This window comes from Rutilus rutilus, assembly GCF_951802725.1.
Source record: "Rutilus rutilus genome assembly, chromosome: 2".
Taxonomy (NCBI): Eukaryota; Metazoa; Chordata; class Actinopteri; order Cypriniformes; family Leuciscidae; genus Rutilus; species Rutilus rutilus.
Window position 1 is genome coordinate 10,022,652 of NC_140210.1, and position 16,240 is coordinate 10,038,891.

Consider the following 16,240-nt stretch of genomic DNA (forward strand, 5'->3'; position numbering starts at 1 on the left):
GTAGCTAAAAGATTGTAAAAGCTTTCAGTTCACCCTGCCTAATTGTAGTTGAAAAGTCAAATTAAGCTTGATTAATGATATACTATGACTGATCAGATAAACTACAGCATCGAGGATATAACTCCCATGTGTTTTGCAGCATTTAAATTTTAGTCATAGTGTGTTATGCGAAAAAACACACATAAGAAATTATTGCTGACAGCACTTTTATTTTCAGAGAGTTTTTTCTTTCACACAAAAACACAACAGTGAGTGTCTTTCAATGCTTTTAAACACTTGCTTTCTTGTTCTTTGTCATATCACAAATGATGTGTATGAACACCGGTAAGCATTAGCCTCGACAGAGACGTAGATAGTAGTCGTGTCTCCTTCGCGTATTTTTATATTTTGAATATATCCCTCCACTGCATACTGTAACCCCTTTTGCCTCGATCTGGAGGATATCGCGGAGGTATTGCTCCAAAAATGGTCACTGACACGCACGGGTATACCTCTTCCCGTCATGGCAATCTGTCGCGCTGGTCGTGTTTGACCATTTGTTTGTCGGACGTAGCAACAGTAACTAAGGGGGGCGGGGCTCGGCGAAAGGTAAATTGTTACATACAATTCATACAGCCAAAAAAAAGGAAATATTAATGTAACCTGCGTCGCGGCGACAGTGCAACCAGTGGTGTAGTCTAGTTTTTTGTAGTGAGTATACTCTAATATAACACCCAAACAGTTTCTGTGTGTATATGAAACGAATGAATGACGATAGTTTTATCAAATGAAATGGTGAAATTCTCATATTGTGACTCTCATAGCAGCTCTGCGATGAAATGCACATGTGTAGCTTACATCATGTCTCAATGCAGTGAAACGCTGAAAACACCACGAGCGTGAGTCACGCGTGCTTCTGTGTGTGTGTGTGTGTGTGTGTGTGTGAGAGTGTGTAGTGGAGCATACACTGAGCGCTCATTCCCAGAGACGCGTAGAACAATTACAGTCTCTTTTAGCTTTAATATTCTTAGACACTAGTCCATATCGAGATTTGATTCATTGTACAGCAGCTACTTTTGATTTATTCATTCAAAAATAGCCTAATTCCGTGACGTTCTGCTTTATATAGCAAGTTCCATTTGTGACTGGATTCCGCGATTCGATCCGTCGCTTCGCAAACACAGACGGGGTGAATTTATGAATGAAAGTTCTGACACAAAACGAAGTTGATACGTATCCTCGCGCTTTTTTTAAGTGGGTATACGCAAATCCTTGGCCTTTTCTAGTGGGTATACGGCGTATACCTGCGTATCACGTAGACTACACCACTGAGTGCAACCCTCACTTACAAACAGCGAAATATGCAAATGAGCGTGAAGTGCACCGCTTCAAGATTTGGACCAGTGACCAGAAGACCAGATTCGCTCAAGAGACTGCGTCAACAGCAAGGGAAGAAAGAATTTGTGACAACAAACACTCGTTGCATTAGAAAATTTGGCAGGCGTTTCAGGTGCCTCCGGACCAGGACCAGCAGACTAAAGAACAGTTTTTTCCCCAGAGCTGTCTCTTTATTAAACTCTAACCCTCATTGATCCCACTCCCCTTATATACTGATTGACTCTCCTCTCCCTCCTCACACCTGCCTCCATTTTGTTATTTGCAATACTATAATGTTCATTTGCACTGCTGACTGTTATTACAGTAACAACTGTTTACATATGCATCTTGCACTACTACCTTGACTGGAATATGCTCATTTGCACTGCCGACTGTTTATTTACAGTACCGACTGTTATATATACATTGCAATATCGTACCTTAACTGTAATATGCAATTACTTTCCACTGCACTCACTCGGATAGCTTCTGTCCAAACTTTATTTGCACTACTTTAAATCCATTGTTATACTGCTCATTAGCCTAACTTATACATATATCTATTTGTAAAATTCTGTTTATAGTAATATCCATCTGTATATTATGCTCACATTCTGTTTATAGTAACAGCCATCTGTATATATATTCATAGTACATATCTATCTGTAAAATTATGTTTATAGTAACAGCCATCTGTATATTATATTCAGTACATATCTATCTGTAAACATTCTGTTTATAGTAATAGCCATCTGTATATTATTATATTCAGTACATTTCTAGCTGTAAATTCTGTTCACAGTAAGAGTTATCTGTATATTATATTCATAGGACAATCTATCTGTAAATTTTTTGTTTATAATAGTATTCAACTCTATATTTATTCAGTACATATCCATGTTCTGCACTTATGAACCACTGTATATCCTGCACTTGCTGCTATTGCACTTCTGGTTAGACCTAAACTGCATTTCGTTGCCTTGTACCTGTACTTGTGTAATGACAATAAAGTTGAATCTAATCTAATCTAATCTAAAATTTGGAATGATGTATTAAGGAATTAAATGATAAAGCAGTGAAATTTAAAACATCACATCACACAGGAGGGAAAGAAAAATATATATATATATATTGACCAGGAGAACAGCAAAGATTTGCCGTGGAACAAATAAATGTAACCTTAATATAACCCTAATTTATATTTCCTATTTAGTTTATAATTATTATTGTTTCTCTCTTCTTTTATTACCTATTTAGTTTCAAGCTAATACATTTAATTGACCCTTATTCTATTAATATATGTATATAATTTATTTGTTTACCTATTTATTCAATTTGTTTCTAATTGGCTTATTTAAGGTTAAGTAAACGTTTTAAATTCAAATGCAATCCTTCCAAATGATAACCCTATAAGAATACCCTTTTTACTCTCGTTCTCCAAGAAAAATAAATAAAAATAAAATATAAAATCAAAATGAATTGAAATGAAATACAATGGAATTTGGAAAAAAAAATAACAGTAGAGAAAATAAAATACAGGTCAAAATTTACTGCTTAATTAGCAGTCTCAAATTCAATACAATTCAGATTCCTCTTTTTATATGTATATAATTTATATACACACTAATTCTCAGTTCCAGTTCGAATGCCGCTCTCACGAGATCCTTCTTCCGCAATGTATCTCGGATCAACACAGTTCAATTCAGATGTGTGCACAATCATACCACTCCGTTCGTTCCTTGATTCACAAACTCGGTCCTTCCTTATATGGGCAAATGGCTCGCCAGTTCCCGCTCGCAACGGTTTTTTTTTCCCGATGTGAAGCAAGCAGGGACAATTCACATACAATTCTCCTTCAAAATCGTCCGGTGTCCAGGAAATGTGCAGCATCCGACTCAGAAAAGACAAAAAGTAGAAAAGAAGGAAAAAAACAACAAAAAAGGGGAAAAGGAAAGAAAGGAAAAGACCCAACCTTGCAAAGACAAGGCCAAAAATATAATTAGACATTCCTTTCAAAAATATACATCATTAGAGCAGTTAGGCGTCTTTGCATTGACTTAACATTGAAATGACTCGCGCCTGACGCGCTAAACGCGTCCGGTGTGAACGCACCATTACTGAAATTCCGTCTTACTTTAGCACATAAAGTTTATGTATGTGCGAAGAGCTATTTTTCCGATGACGCACTTAGGCCTCATCTGCCCGTATTACATGTGCGTCATGACCGCGCATTAACTCATAGCTCAAATACACGACGAAATTCGTTAAAATAACCTCTATTAACCACTCAAGGTGACTTTTAACTCTGAAACATTAATTATTCAACACATACATGCAATACTCTTCCCATTATAAACAAAAAGGGTCAACTCTTTTACATACAACTGCATATAACATCAGAATTTAGTAATTTAATACCATTTATCAAGCATTTTACACACAAAAAGAATTATTTAATTACAACACTCACCAAGAGAACTCAATTCTTATGGGATTAATATCCTGCCATGATTCAAAACTGAAAATAAAGTTCTGAAAGGTTGAAACTAAGTGTTCGAAAACTCAAAATCTTACAAAAAAAGTTTTGCAAGATCGAAAAATAAGATTTGCAAGTTTGCAAAATGTAAAAAAATAAAAATATCTCTGCAAACATTATGTTGTTTTTGAGATTTCCTTCTTCAGAACTGCAAAAAAAAAAAAATTACGTCTTTGCGCAAACAATTTTTCAGAGTTTCAAATTTGTCAGTGTTCTCCCACTGTATTAGTTTGTTTTCCAGGTTTGAAACCTTGTAAATGGTGATCTGAAAACTGGTGTGCGAATGTGTGAAAAAAAGTTTTGAAACTCTGAAAACATAGTTTTGCAGGCTTGCAAAGTGGTAAAAAAAAAAAAAAAATCTGTGCAAACATAATTTTGTTTTTGAGTTTTCCTCCTTCAGAAGTGCAACACTCTTTTTTACAGTGTTGTGCAATCATTTTTTCAGAGTTTCGAATTTGTCAGTGTTCTCCCAGTGTATTAGTTTGTTTTCCAGATTTGAAACCTTGTAAATGGTGATCTGAAAACTGGTGTGCAAATAGGTGAAAAAAAGTTTTGAAACTCTGAAAACTGAGGTTCGAAAGGGCGAAACTTATTACATTACATTACATTTGCACTCCTATTGCAGACTATTTTTTCAGAGCTGAGTTTACAACACCCACTTTGCGGAGATACGCACACACAGTTGCGAGCTTGCGACTCACGTGATTTGTGGCAGCGTTGTCACGCAGCTCTGCTCTGAAACTCTGAAACTCAGACTGAGCGAAAATGAAGCTTCGCAACCTTGCAACTTAAAAAAAGCCTGGAGGGAGGGCCTTCTGCTCTTGGCCAATGCTTTGCTGTCTGCTGACGTACAGTCCAATCACAAGTCGTATTTACTGGAAAGGTGGGATTGACCGACTGCTCCGCCAATGACGAAAGAGCACAGGATACACAAACAGGATGCACAGCTTTTTTAAAAGTTTATTTTATAAATTATCTTTAAAATAGAATATTCTGAAAATGTGACATTTTTGCTGATTCACATTGGTATCAAAATAGGTAAAACACATTTCAATGTTACATACACCATTATGTTTTTGTAAAGATCACATTAGTTAACTGCAGGCCTATTTTCATGTTGTTTTTCTCTATCAGATTATAACAGATTATTATTTGATAACACCATTCAAAAGAATATTCAACATGAATGCCCCATTATGTTTTATGATTATTTTTTGTTTTTTAACTCCAATTGTATTCATACAACTCCAATTTTATTGGCTTTTTTATTGGCCAGCAGCAGTCATTAAACAAACATAAGATTCACATAATATACACAATTTTTTTTTTTTTTTTTTTTTGCCTCATGCATTCATGTTGAATATTTGATACCAAAGCAAGTTTTTTTTTGTTTTTTTTTATGCTTGTTTTGCATATTAAACTTTTTATAAATGCCACCTCTGATGCAGTTTTCTCTGCAGTGGGAAAAAACGTTTTTTTTATACTAGTCAATTTGATTGGTAAAAGCAATATAGTGACTTAAAATGTATAGAATTTGACTTGAAAGATGACAGTTAGGGGGAAATTGCCTTTATAAAAAAAAAAAAAAAAAAATGCAATGCGAATCAATTTAAGATTATTGGTTCAGAATAAATTATTTTTACAACACAAAATTGAACAGTTTACTGAAGTTAGTTATTGCACCAATACAGTACTTGAGATTTTATTATAATATTAGGCCAATGTACATGACTGAGTCGCTCGCTGCGTGAGGAGAATGAGTCGCTCGCTGAGGAAAGTGAGTCGCTCGCTGTGTGAGGAGAGTGAGTCGCCAGCTGATGAAAGTGAGTCGCTCGCTATGTGAGAAGAGTGATCGAGTCGCCATCAGAGGAGAGTGAGTCGCCAGCTGATGAAAGTGAGTTGCTCCAGAGCCCGTCTACGGAGAGCCTGTCCACTCCCTATTAAGCCCTATTGTACCGAATTTTGGTTGTAGTACCACCAGAGTTCCACTGGGGGCGCTCGCCATGAGTGCAAAATGAATGGGAGTCAATGGGGCTAGACGGCTATTCTTTCACCCGATTGCCGTTGAGAAATCTCAGATGTGATTGTAGATTTTGCAAGTTCAACATGGGTTTTAGGTCGAAAGTTGAATGAACGAGTACTTATGTCGTTTTGATTTCTTACAGGTTGAGTTGTTGTTGCCCATAACACGCTAGCATTCTGCTAATGACGTCAGCATTCTGACGTCATTGACATTTTGAAAGACTTTTTTAAAGCAAATAAGTGACTCTAAAAAATCTAACACCCAGCAATGTGTAATTTCTTTGCATCTCCTTTCGAATACAAAATTCAAATTACTAGACAAAAAATTATATCCTGAGAAAAGTGGATTTTGAGGGGTATACCGCCATTGACCTCCATTCATTCTGCACTCGTCCTGTGAGCGCCCTCATATGGAATCAGAGTGGAACTGCAACCAGTTCAGAAGCCGGAAGTGTAGTGAGAGTGAAACTTCTCGCCATATTAGACATTCTCTGGTTGCTCGCTGTGTGAGGTGAGTGAGAGTGAGTCGCCAGCTTAGGAAAGTGAGTCGCTCGCTGTGTGAGGAGAGCGAGTATGAGAATTTCGAGAGTGAGAATTTCGACATTGGCGGAGCAGTCGGTCAAATCCCACCTTTCCAGTAAATACGACTTGTGATTGGACTGTACGTCAGCAGACAGCAAAGCATTGGCCAAGAGCAGAAGGCCCTCCCTCCAGGCTTTTTTTAAGTTGCGAAGTTGCGAAGCTTCATTTTCGCTCAGTCTGAGTTTCAGAGTTTCAGAGCAGAGCTGCGTGACAACGCTGCCACAAATCACGTGAGTCGCAAGCTCGCAACTGTGTGTGCGTATCTCCGCAAAGTGGGTGTTGTAAACTCAGCTCTGAAAAAATAGTCTGCAATAGGAGTGCAAATGTAATGTAATGTAATAAGTTTCGCCCTTTCGAACCTCAGTTTTCAGAGTTTCAAAACTTTTTTTCACCTATTCGCACACCAGTTTTCAGATCACCATTTACAAGGTTTCAAATCTGGAAAACAAACTAATACACTGGGAGAACACTGACAAATTCGAAACTCTGAAAAAATGATTGCACAACACTGTAAAAAAGAGTGTTGCACTTCTGAAGGAGGAAAACTCAAAAACAAAATTATGTTTGCACAGATTATTATTTTTTTTTTTACCACTTTGCAAGCCTGCAAAACTATGTTTTCAGAGTTTCAAAACTTTTTTTCACACATTCGCACACCAGTTTTCAGATCACCATTTACAAGGTTTCAAACCTGGAAAACAAACTAATACAGTGGGAGAACACTGACAAATTTGAAACTCTGAAAAATTGTTTGCGCAAAGACGTAAATTTTTTTTTTTGCAGTTCTGAAGAAGGAAATCTCAAAAACAACATAATGTTTGCAGAGATATTTTTATTTTTTTACATTTTGCAAACTTGCAAATCTTATTTTTCGATCTTGCAAAACTTTTTTTGTAAGATTTTGAGTTTTCGAACACTTAGTTTCAACCTTTCAGAACTTTATTTTCAGTTTTGAATCATGGCAGGATATTAATCCCATAAATTCTCGGCTATGAAGGGCAAAACTCCCAACTTTGGATATGTACTCTCTTCGTAGCAGTCAATAACACGTTCACTCGTAACGTTTGACCGATGAAACTCAATCCGCACTTTAATCTAAAAGTCTCTCTAGTGTTTCTCTGATTTCACTCTTGGTTTGTTCGTTCTAATTCTCTCTCTTGGTTCTTTCTTTAGGATCGCACCAGCAGTTTCTCTAAAGGCGGGCGTACACGGTGCGATTTTTGCTGTTTTTACGAGCTCGCAGAGGATTTTTTTCACTCGGGAGAAATCGAGTGGAATCGGTGATGCTCGCATGGTCGTGGCTCGCAGCGTGTGAGAGGAATTATGAGCCGCGCCGAGCACGTTATGAGCACCTCCCCGACCTCCCGATCATTTTTAAACATGTTTAAAAAATTCGGGGAGTCGGCCTGATTTTCACCAGCTGTCCCCTATTACCAAATCATACACAACCACGTGGGGCTATACCTCAGTGGCAGCAACCATACAGCGTGCGCATACACTGTCTCTCTCTCTCTCTCTCTCTCACACACACACCTCTCTCTCTCTCTCTCTCTCTCTCTCTCTCTCTCTCTCTCTCTCTCTCTCTCTCTCTCTCTCTCAAGTTTGTATGTTGAAAGGCTACTGTTCTCTGCTTTACAAAAAATCATTTGCACACACATTTCTGTATTTTTTTTCTATCTGAAGCTTTGCCCGCATGCAATATTGACGGTCTCTGTGTTTAGCGCGAAAAGCCCACGTGATTGCTGACGGCTCGGGATAAAATTCGTGCAGGACAGTCGTGCCGTGTACCAGCTGCTTTGACGCGATTATGAGTTAAACTGACTCGCAACGTGTGCAATATCTCACGACCTCCCGAGTGTCCGATCCTGGTCCGAACTCGCACCGTGTACGCCCGCCTTAACTTGAACTAGCCGCTTCAGTAGCTGTGTCTGAAACCGCTCACTCGTTCACTCATTCACTAATCCCTACATAGTGAATGGCAGTTGAGTGCACTACATCAGCAAAGAGTGAACGAAAATGAGTGAGCGAATTCGGACGCTGACATAATTATCACGCGCCAGAGAGCTCGGACAATTTCGTCATAAACATTACCTACCCATCTTTAATATTTCCTTTTTTGGCTGTATGAATTGTATGTAACAATTGTATGTATGTATTTTTCGCGTTTATTGCGTTATTTGATAAAAAAAGATAATAAAAACACAATTTATTTACTTTTTACATTTATATGTGAAAATAAAAGAGAACAAAACACTACACAACACATTTGTTTATTCAAATATAGATATAACGGTATATATATATAAATAAATAACCAGGTGTCCGGTCTTATAAATGATTGTTTTCTATCTCGCGTGCGCCGTTGCCATGGTGACATTTTTGTTTATTTTTCATTCGCGCTCTATCGCCTTATCGTGTTGGATTGTGGGAAATAGTGTCTCAGCAAGTGTACATCGGATGCAAGGGTGCAGCGATTTGTATTATTTTGAAGCACCCCCGGACGCCGCCATTGGCTAACGGAACCCCACCTGCAGTTAGCATCCCATTGACTCCCATTCATTTTGGCGTCACTTTGACAGCGAATAACTTCACATCTGAGGCGTTTAAAGACTCCATTTGTCCATTATTTATTTCTAAAGAAACACGAAAATGTATAAAAGGCTCCATTACCTTGTAGCTTACGTTATGGCCCTGTAGAAGCAGTTTTTGTAAAAGTAGGCTAACGATTGCGTCACAGCCACGCGACTCTCTGTCGCACAGTAGGAAATTACCGTATGGACAGGAAGAGAAGCTCGCGGGCAATCGAGAGGACGTCGAGGCAAAATGACAAAGTAATTAATCAGAACACCTACAAAAAGTTTCTCCTGCTCCAAGATCATGGACAGCTCCTACTCACGCTCTCCGTCTCTGCGAGTTTCGGAAGGTAATGATTCAGATTGATCTTGGCACAGCTACTAGAAGACAGACGGTTTGCTCACGTCACATCTACGTCGTCGAGCTCAGTTTGAGTCTGCGCAGTACGCTGGACCCCCAGGAAGTAAAAGTTTCTAATGGGCTTCACTTTGTCTCCGTTGAATCCAATGGGGTCGCTGTGTCCATTTCTTTTACTGTCTATGATCGGATGTACACTCGAATTCAGAGAGGATTGTGGGTAAAAGTAGTGAACGAATATAGGGAATGATGTCGTTCACTCAGAATTCGGACACCACTACAAAATGGCCGACACCCTAAATAGTGCGCTATATAGTGGATAGGGAGCGATTTCAGACACAGCTATTGTCTCGCAAAAAGTGTTGCATCACCCTTGCCCTGAGTCCACCTATTAAGGCGGGGCTAACTCCCACTCGTTGAATTGAACCAATCTTTGTCTTGCTAAATTGGATAAATTTTCTAAATGAGTTTTATGATTTTAGTTTATCCATTTTCTTATTTTCTCTTAGAATCTTAAACTTTCTATTTTTTTTCTTTCCCCACAGACATTAATAAAATAACTGTTTTATATATATTCACAAGTGTTAGTCTTTTTCTTTCTCTCTCCTTACATCAACAGAATCTCTCTAGTGACCTGGGTTACATTAAAGATGGGTAGGTAATGTTTATGACAAATTGTCTGAGCTCTCTGGCGCGTGATAATTATGTCAGCGTCCGAATTCTTTGCTGATGTAGTGCACTCAACTGCCATTCACTATGTAGGGATTAGTGAACGAGTGAGCGGTTTCAGACACAGCTCAGCAAAAGATTAATAGATTTCTAGCCCTTGCATTAGCTTTACTACTAGATATATTTATGGAGATGGAAAATAATAAGGCGCCCTGTACAGCTCATAGACAGTAAAAGAAATGGACACAGCGACCCCATTGGATTCAACGGAGACAAAGTGAAGCCAATTAGAAAATCTTACTTCCTGGGGGTCCAGCGTACTGCGCAGACTCAAACTGAGCTCGACGACGTAGATGTGACGTGAGCAAACCGTCTGTCTTCTAGTAGCTGTGCCAAGATCAATCTGAATCATTACCTTCCGAAAATTGCAGAGACGGAGAGTGTGAGTAGGAGCTGTCCATGATCTTGGAGCAGGAGAAACTTTTTGTAGGTGTTCTGATTAATTACTTTGTCATTTTGCCTCGACGTCCTCCCGATTGCCCGCGAGCTTCTCCTCCTGTCCATACGGTAATTCTCTACTGTGCGACAGAGAGTCGCGTGGCTGTGACGCAATCGTTAGCCTACTTTTACAAAAACTGCTTCTACAGGGCCATAACGTAAGATACAAGGTAATGGAGCATTTTATACATTGTCGTGTTTCTTTAGAAATAAATAATGGACAAATGGAGTCTTTAAACGCCTCAGATGTGAAGTTATTCGCTGTCAAAGTGACGCCAAAATGAATGGGAGTCAATGGGATGCTAACTGCAGGTGGGGTTCCGTTAGCCAATGGCGGCGTCCGGGGGTACTTCAAAATAATACAAATCCCTGCACCCTTGGTACAGCTATGATCAGCATTCAATGTTGTTACGCTGCAAGCTGATGGTTCGTTGCTGCCGCGCTCTATCACTCGCACACCACGGCCAGGGCTCAGCGGAAGACAGAAAATGCCGGTCCAGCACTGATTGAGGAATTAAATTAGAAAATAAAAGACAGTTTGACATCTTTTTTCTCGCATTCTCACATTTTTTCTCGCATCTATCCACTACCTGCTAACGTTAGTGCACTGCACCCGAGTGTTAACTTTTTCACTTCGGCGCTCTCCGTCTCTGCAGCCGTATGTGTGTGCGTAAAAGTTTACCAGTTCCTCAAGTCCGTGCAAATGATGAGTTATACAAAGTGTTCTGAGTATGCTGCTTTATTGGTCTCTCCGACATGCATCCACATGACCCACAATGTTGCAGTGAACACAAATACTCAGCGCATCTCTAATGGAAACAACAGAAAACAAGGAAACATACATCTCCGCTCTATTCCATGCTGTACACACGACCATGCGTGTTCCGGACTACTCTACCCATAATTCCCTCCCACTCGTACTACAATTTACGTCCTTACGACATTAAAGGAACAGCTCCCTATTTCCCCTTTGTTCCACAACACTACCCCCACTCTGGATGGTAATTAACTATAATACCAATCCAGCAGCCCTTGCATAACAACATAGATCAAACAACAAGATCCAAGATGGCGCCGCGGATGGCTGCCTCGGTGTTGAGCTCTCCAGTTGTTACACTGTTTTTGTTAGTTTGTCCTGTTTTATGTTTGTCATTCGCTATCAGTTATACCAGGGACGAACTGCTGAACATTCGGCAGTGCACACCAACTGATCACCAACCAGTTTTTGATTCTTCTGGCGTTTTGCGGAACATTGTCGTCGGTTGTGCCGCTGCACTGTGGAAACAGTATAAGACGCGCAGGCGTGGGAAGCGAGCCGGCACACTCGTTAAGCTCAGGCAGCGCGGATTCAGAACGGCGCTGCCTAGCATCCATCTGGCGAATGTCCGCTCTCTCCCTAACAAAATGGACGAACTACTTCTGCTCTCACGCAAAAACAAGGACTTTACCAACTCTGCTGCTCTGTGTTTCACGGAAACCTGGCTGAACGAAGCCATTCCGGACAGCGCGTTACATCTACCGGACTTTCAGCTGTTCAGAGCGGATCGCGATATGGAGTCAACGGGGAAAACGCGCGGTGGTGGGACATGCTTTTACATCAACAGAAGGTGGTGTACTGATGTAACTGTGTTAAGGAAGATGTGCTGTCCTGATGTGGAAGTGCTTTTCATTAACTGTAAGCCGTTCTACTCGCCGCGGGAGTTTTCCTCGCTCGTTCTCATCAGTGTTTACATTCCACCGCAAGCACACGTGAGTACAGCGCTGCAACAGCTGGCTGATCTGATCACAGAAACAGAACAACAACACCCGGACTCTGTTCTTATCATTCTCGGAGACTTTAATCAGGCAAAACTCACACGTGAACTGCCTAAATTCAAACAGCACATTACATGCCCCACCAGAGACAATAATATTTTGGACCATTGCTACACCACAACAAAGGATGCATATCGCTCCGTCGCCAGAGCAGCTCTAGGACTTTCCGATCACTGCCTGGTTCATCTTCTACCAACTTACAGGCAAAAACTTAAAACTGCTAAGCCAGTAATAAGGACTGTAAAGAGATGGACCAACGACACAGAGCAGGTCTTACAAGCCTGTTTTGAATGCACTGACTGGAGTGTTTTTGAAGCTGCTGCCAGCGATCTGGACGAGCTCACAGAGACTGTAACATCATACATCAGTTTCTGTGAGGATTTATGCATCCCTACCAGGACTTACTTATCATTCAACAATGATAAACCATGGTTCACACCAAAACTCGTCAGGTCAAAGAAGATGCCTACAGGAGTGGGGATAGGATCTTGTATAATCAGGCCAGGAACACATTGACAAAGGAGATTGAAGTGGCTAAGAAGAGCTATGCCAAAAAGCTGGAAAACCAGTTTTCCTCCAACGACCCTGCATCAGTGTGGAAAGGCCTGAAAGACATTACCAACTACAAGACACCATCCCCCAGCATCGACAGCAATAAGCATCTTGCGAACGAGCTGAATGTCTTTTACTGTAGATTTGAGACCCCCGATCAGACACCCCATACCCGCCCTGACCATCTCTCTACACAGCCATCAACACCTCCAGCCATCCCCCTCCCCTCCCCCCCTGCACTTCAGATCAGTGAGGATAATGTGCGTCAGATCTTCAGGAAACAGAAGAGAAGGAAAGCACCAGGCCCAGACGGTGTTTCACCAGCCTGTCTGAAAACCTGCGCTGACCAGCTGGCCTCTATCTTCTCACTGATCTTCAACAGATCACTGGAGCAGTGCAAAGTCCCTTTCTGCTTTAAACGCTCCACCATCATCCCAATCCCGAAGAAACCAAAGATCACAGGACTCAATGACTACAGACCTGTTGCCTTAACATCTGTGGCCATGAAGTCATTCGAAAGACTGGTGTTAGCATATCTGAAGGACATCACTGGACCCTTGCTGGACCCCCTGCAGTTTGCCTACAGAGCAAACCGGTCTGTGGATGATGTGGTCAATATGGGACTGCATTACACCCTACAACATCTGGACAAACCAGGGACCTATGCAAGGATTCTGTTCGTGGACTTTAGTTCTGCCTTCAACACCATCGTCCCATCACTGCTCCAGACCAAACTGACCCAGCTCTCTGTCCCTAGCTCCATCTGTCAATGGATCACCAGCTTTCTGACAGACAGACAACAGCTAGTCAGAATGGGCAAAATCACGTCCGACAGCCGCACCATCAGCACCGGTGCTCCACAGGGATGTGTTCTCTCACCACTGCTCTTCTCCCTGTACACAAATGACTGCACCTCTAAAGACACCTCTGTCAAGCTCCTGAAGTTTGCGGACGACACTACTGTTATCGGACTCATCCGGAACGGTGACGAGTCTGCGTACAGACAGGAGGTGGAGCAGCTGGCTCTTTGGTGCAGTTATAACAACCTGGAGCTGAACACGCTCACAACAGTGGAGATGATCGTGGACTTCAGGAGAAACCCCCCTGCACTCCCTTCACTCACCATCATGGACAGCACTGTGACTGCAGTAGAGTCATTCAGGTTCCTGGGCACCACCATCTCTCAGGATCTGAAGTGGGACACTCACATAGACTCTATTGTGAAGAAAGCCCAACAGAGACTGTACTTCCTGCGTCAGCTGAGGAAATTCAACCTGCCACAGGAGCTGCTCGTACAGTTCTACTCAGCTGTCATCCAGTCCATCCTCTGCACTTCCATCACCGTCTGGTTCGGCTCTGCTACCAAAACCGACCTCCGTAGACTACAGCGGATAGTTCGGACTGCTGAGCGAATCACTGGCACTACCCTTCCCACACTCAAAGTACTGCACTCATCCAGAGTGAGTAAAAGGGCTCGCAAAATCACTCTGGACCCGTCACACCCAGCACACTTTCTGTTTGAACTGTTACCGTCTGGTCGACGCTACAGAGCACCGAGCACAAAAACAACCAGACACAGGAAAAGTTTCTTTCCCCAGGCCATCTACCTCATGAACACTTAAATGTTCCGCTACTGTGGAACAAACATGTGCAATACTTCCCTCAGACATTTCATTATAGCACCTTATAACTTTATATATATTTATAATTTATAATCTTTTTATTTTTATTTTATTTTTATTTTTTCTATTTTTTATTTATACCTATGTTACTTGTCTTGTCACTTTATATTGTATGTGTACTGGAAGCTACTGTCACCAAGACAAATTCCTCATATGCGCAAGCATACTTGGCAATAAAGCTCTTTCTGATTCTGATTCTGATTCTGATTCTAAAATGTATCAACATTTCACAGTGCAAATAACAGAAAGAAATACATCCAACATACTGCCTCCTGTTTCTCTCTTTTTTTTTTTCTCTGAGGCAACTCCACTTGATGGAGCACAGTCCATGTTAGCGAACTCCACTCAATAGAGATACTAGCCTTTGTAATCCAGCCCCATGTGACAGGGTAAACAGTCCATAAGGCAGAGGGTAGCACGGTGCTTGGATGGGAAAAAGGATGGGATAAAAGTTAATTACACACAGTCCCTTTTTGGAAGCAGTCCAATTAGTGGATGGAATTTCTTTTCCACATTGCCCTTTTTGAAGGAGGAAATAGCAGCTGAGCGTTTACACACACACACAAAAAATGTTAATAATAATAATAATACTTTGTTGTTGATGAACTCACCCATAGGCACAACAAATAACATCCACAGGGGTCAACATAGAAAATAAAAAAACATTAATGCAACATTAATTCTCTTTTAACAGTAGAACAGTTGGTATGTTTGTCAAAGTCTCTTTTCCTCGAGCATCAGTTTGTCCAGTCACCAAACCACTTTGGTGGTCTCTTAACTCGTTGCGGCCTACCCCCAATTTGGCCGTTAACAGTCCATGGTTGACTTGGTTGCACCGTGCTACCTTCTCCGCACTGCACATTTCTATCCTCCTGTTTAGTCATTGGCACATCAAGTACAGGCACCTGCTCCATGCCGCTGTCATTTACGGTTTCCTCTGCAAAGAGGTGAGTGAGGCCAAGGTCAAGGTCACTAAAGTTAGCTCCAAGACTGGGAGTAGGAACCTCTTGGGGTTGCCAGGCTTCCAAACTTTTAAACACCCAGCTATTTTCCAGGGGTTGTCGGGAATGATACAGCTTGAGCTTATCGTGATGAACGACCTTCACTTTTGTCTTTGGACCTTTCTGGATTCGATACACCATATCATCCAAGTGTCCTAGAACGAAGTAAGGACCCTCATACGCAGGTAGGAACTTCCTGATCTTATTTTGCACCCTTTTAGTCCCTTTTATGAGGTACCATACAGCATCACCGACCCTATAATGTGTCCTCGCCACATTCTTGTCATATTGCTTTTTGGCACGTTCAACGGAACGACCCAGTTGCTCTCTGGCAATTTGATGTGCCAACTCCAACCTTTCTCTCATTTCAGCAACATATTGTGGAGGAGTGGGAGCTGAGGTTTCACTAAAAGGTAGCCCTACAACTAGATCAGCAGGCTCCATCAACTCCCGGCCGAAGAGCATCATGTTTGGGGTGAAACCAGTGGAGCTATGCTTGGTAGCTCGGTAAGCCATCACAGCCATGGGAACCATGAGATCCCAGTCCCAGTGACACCACTCTGAAGTGGTAGCCAGTATTTTCTGGAGGGTGGCAT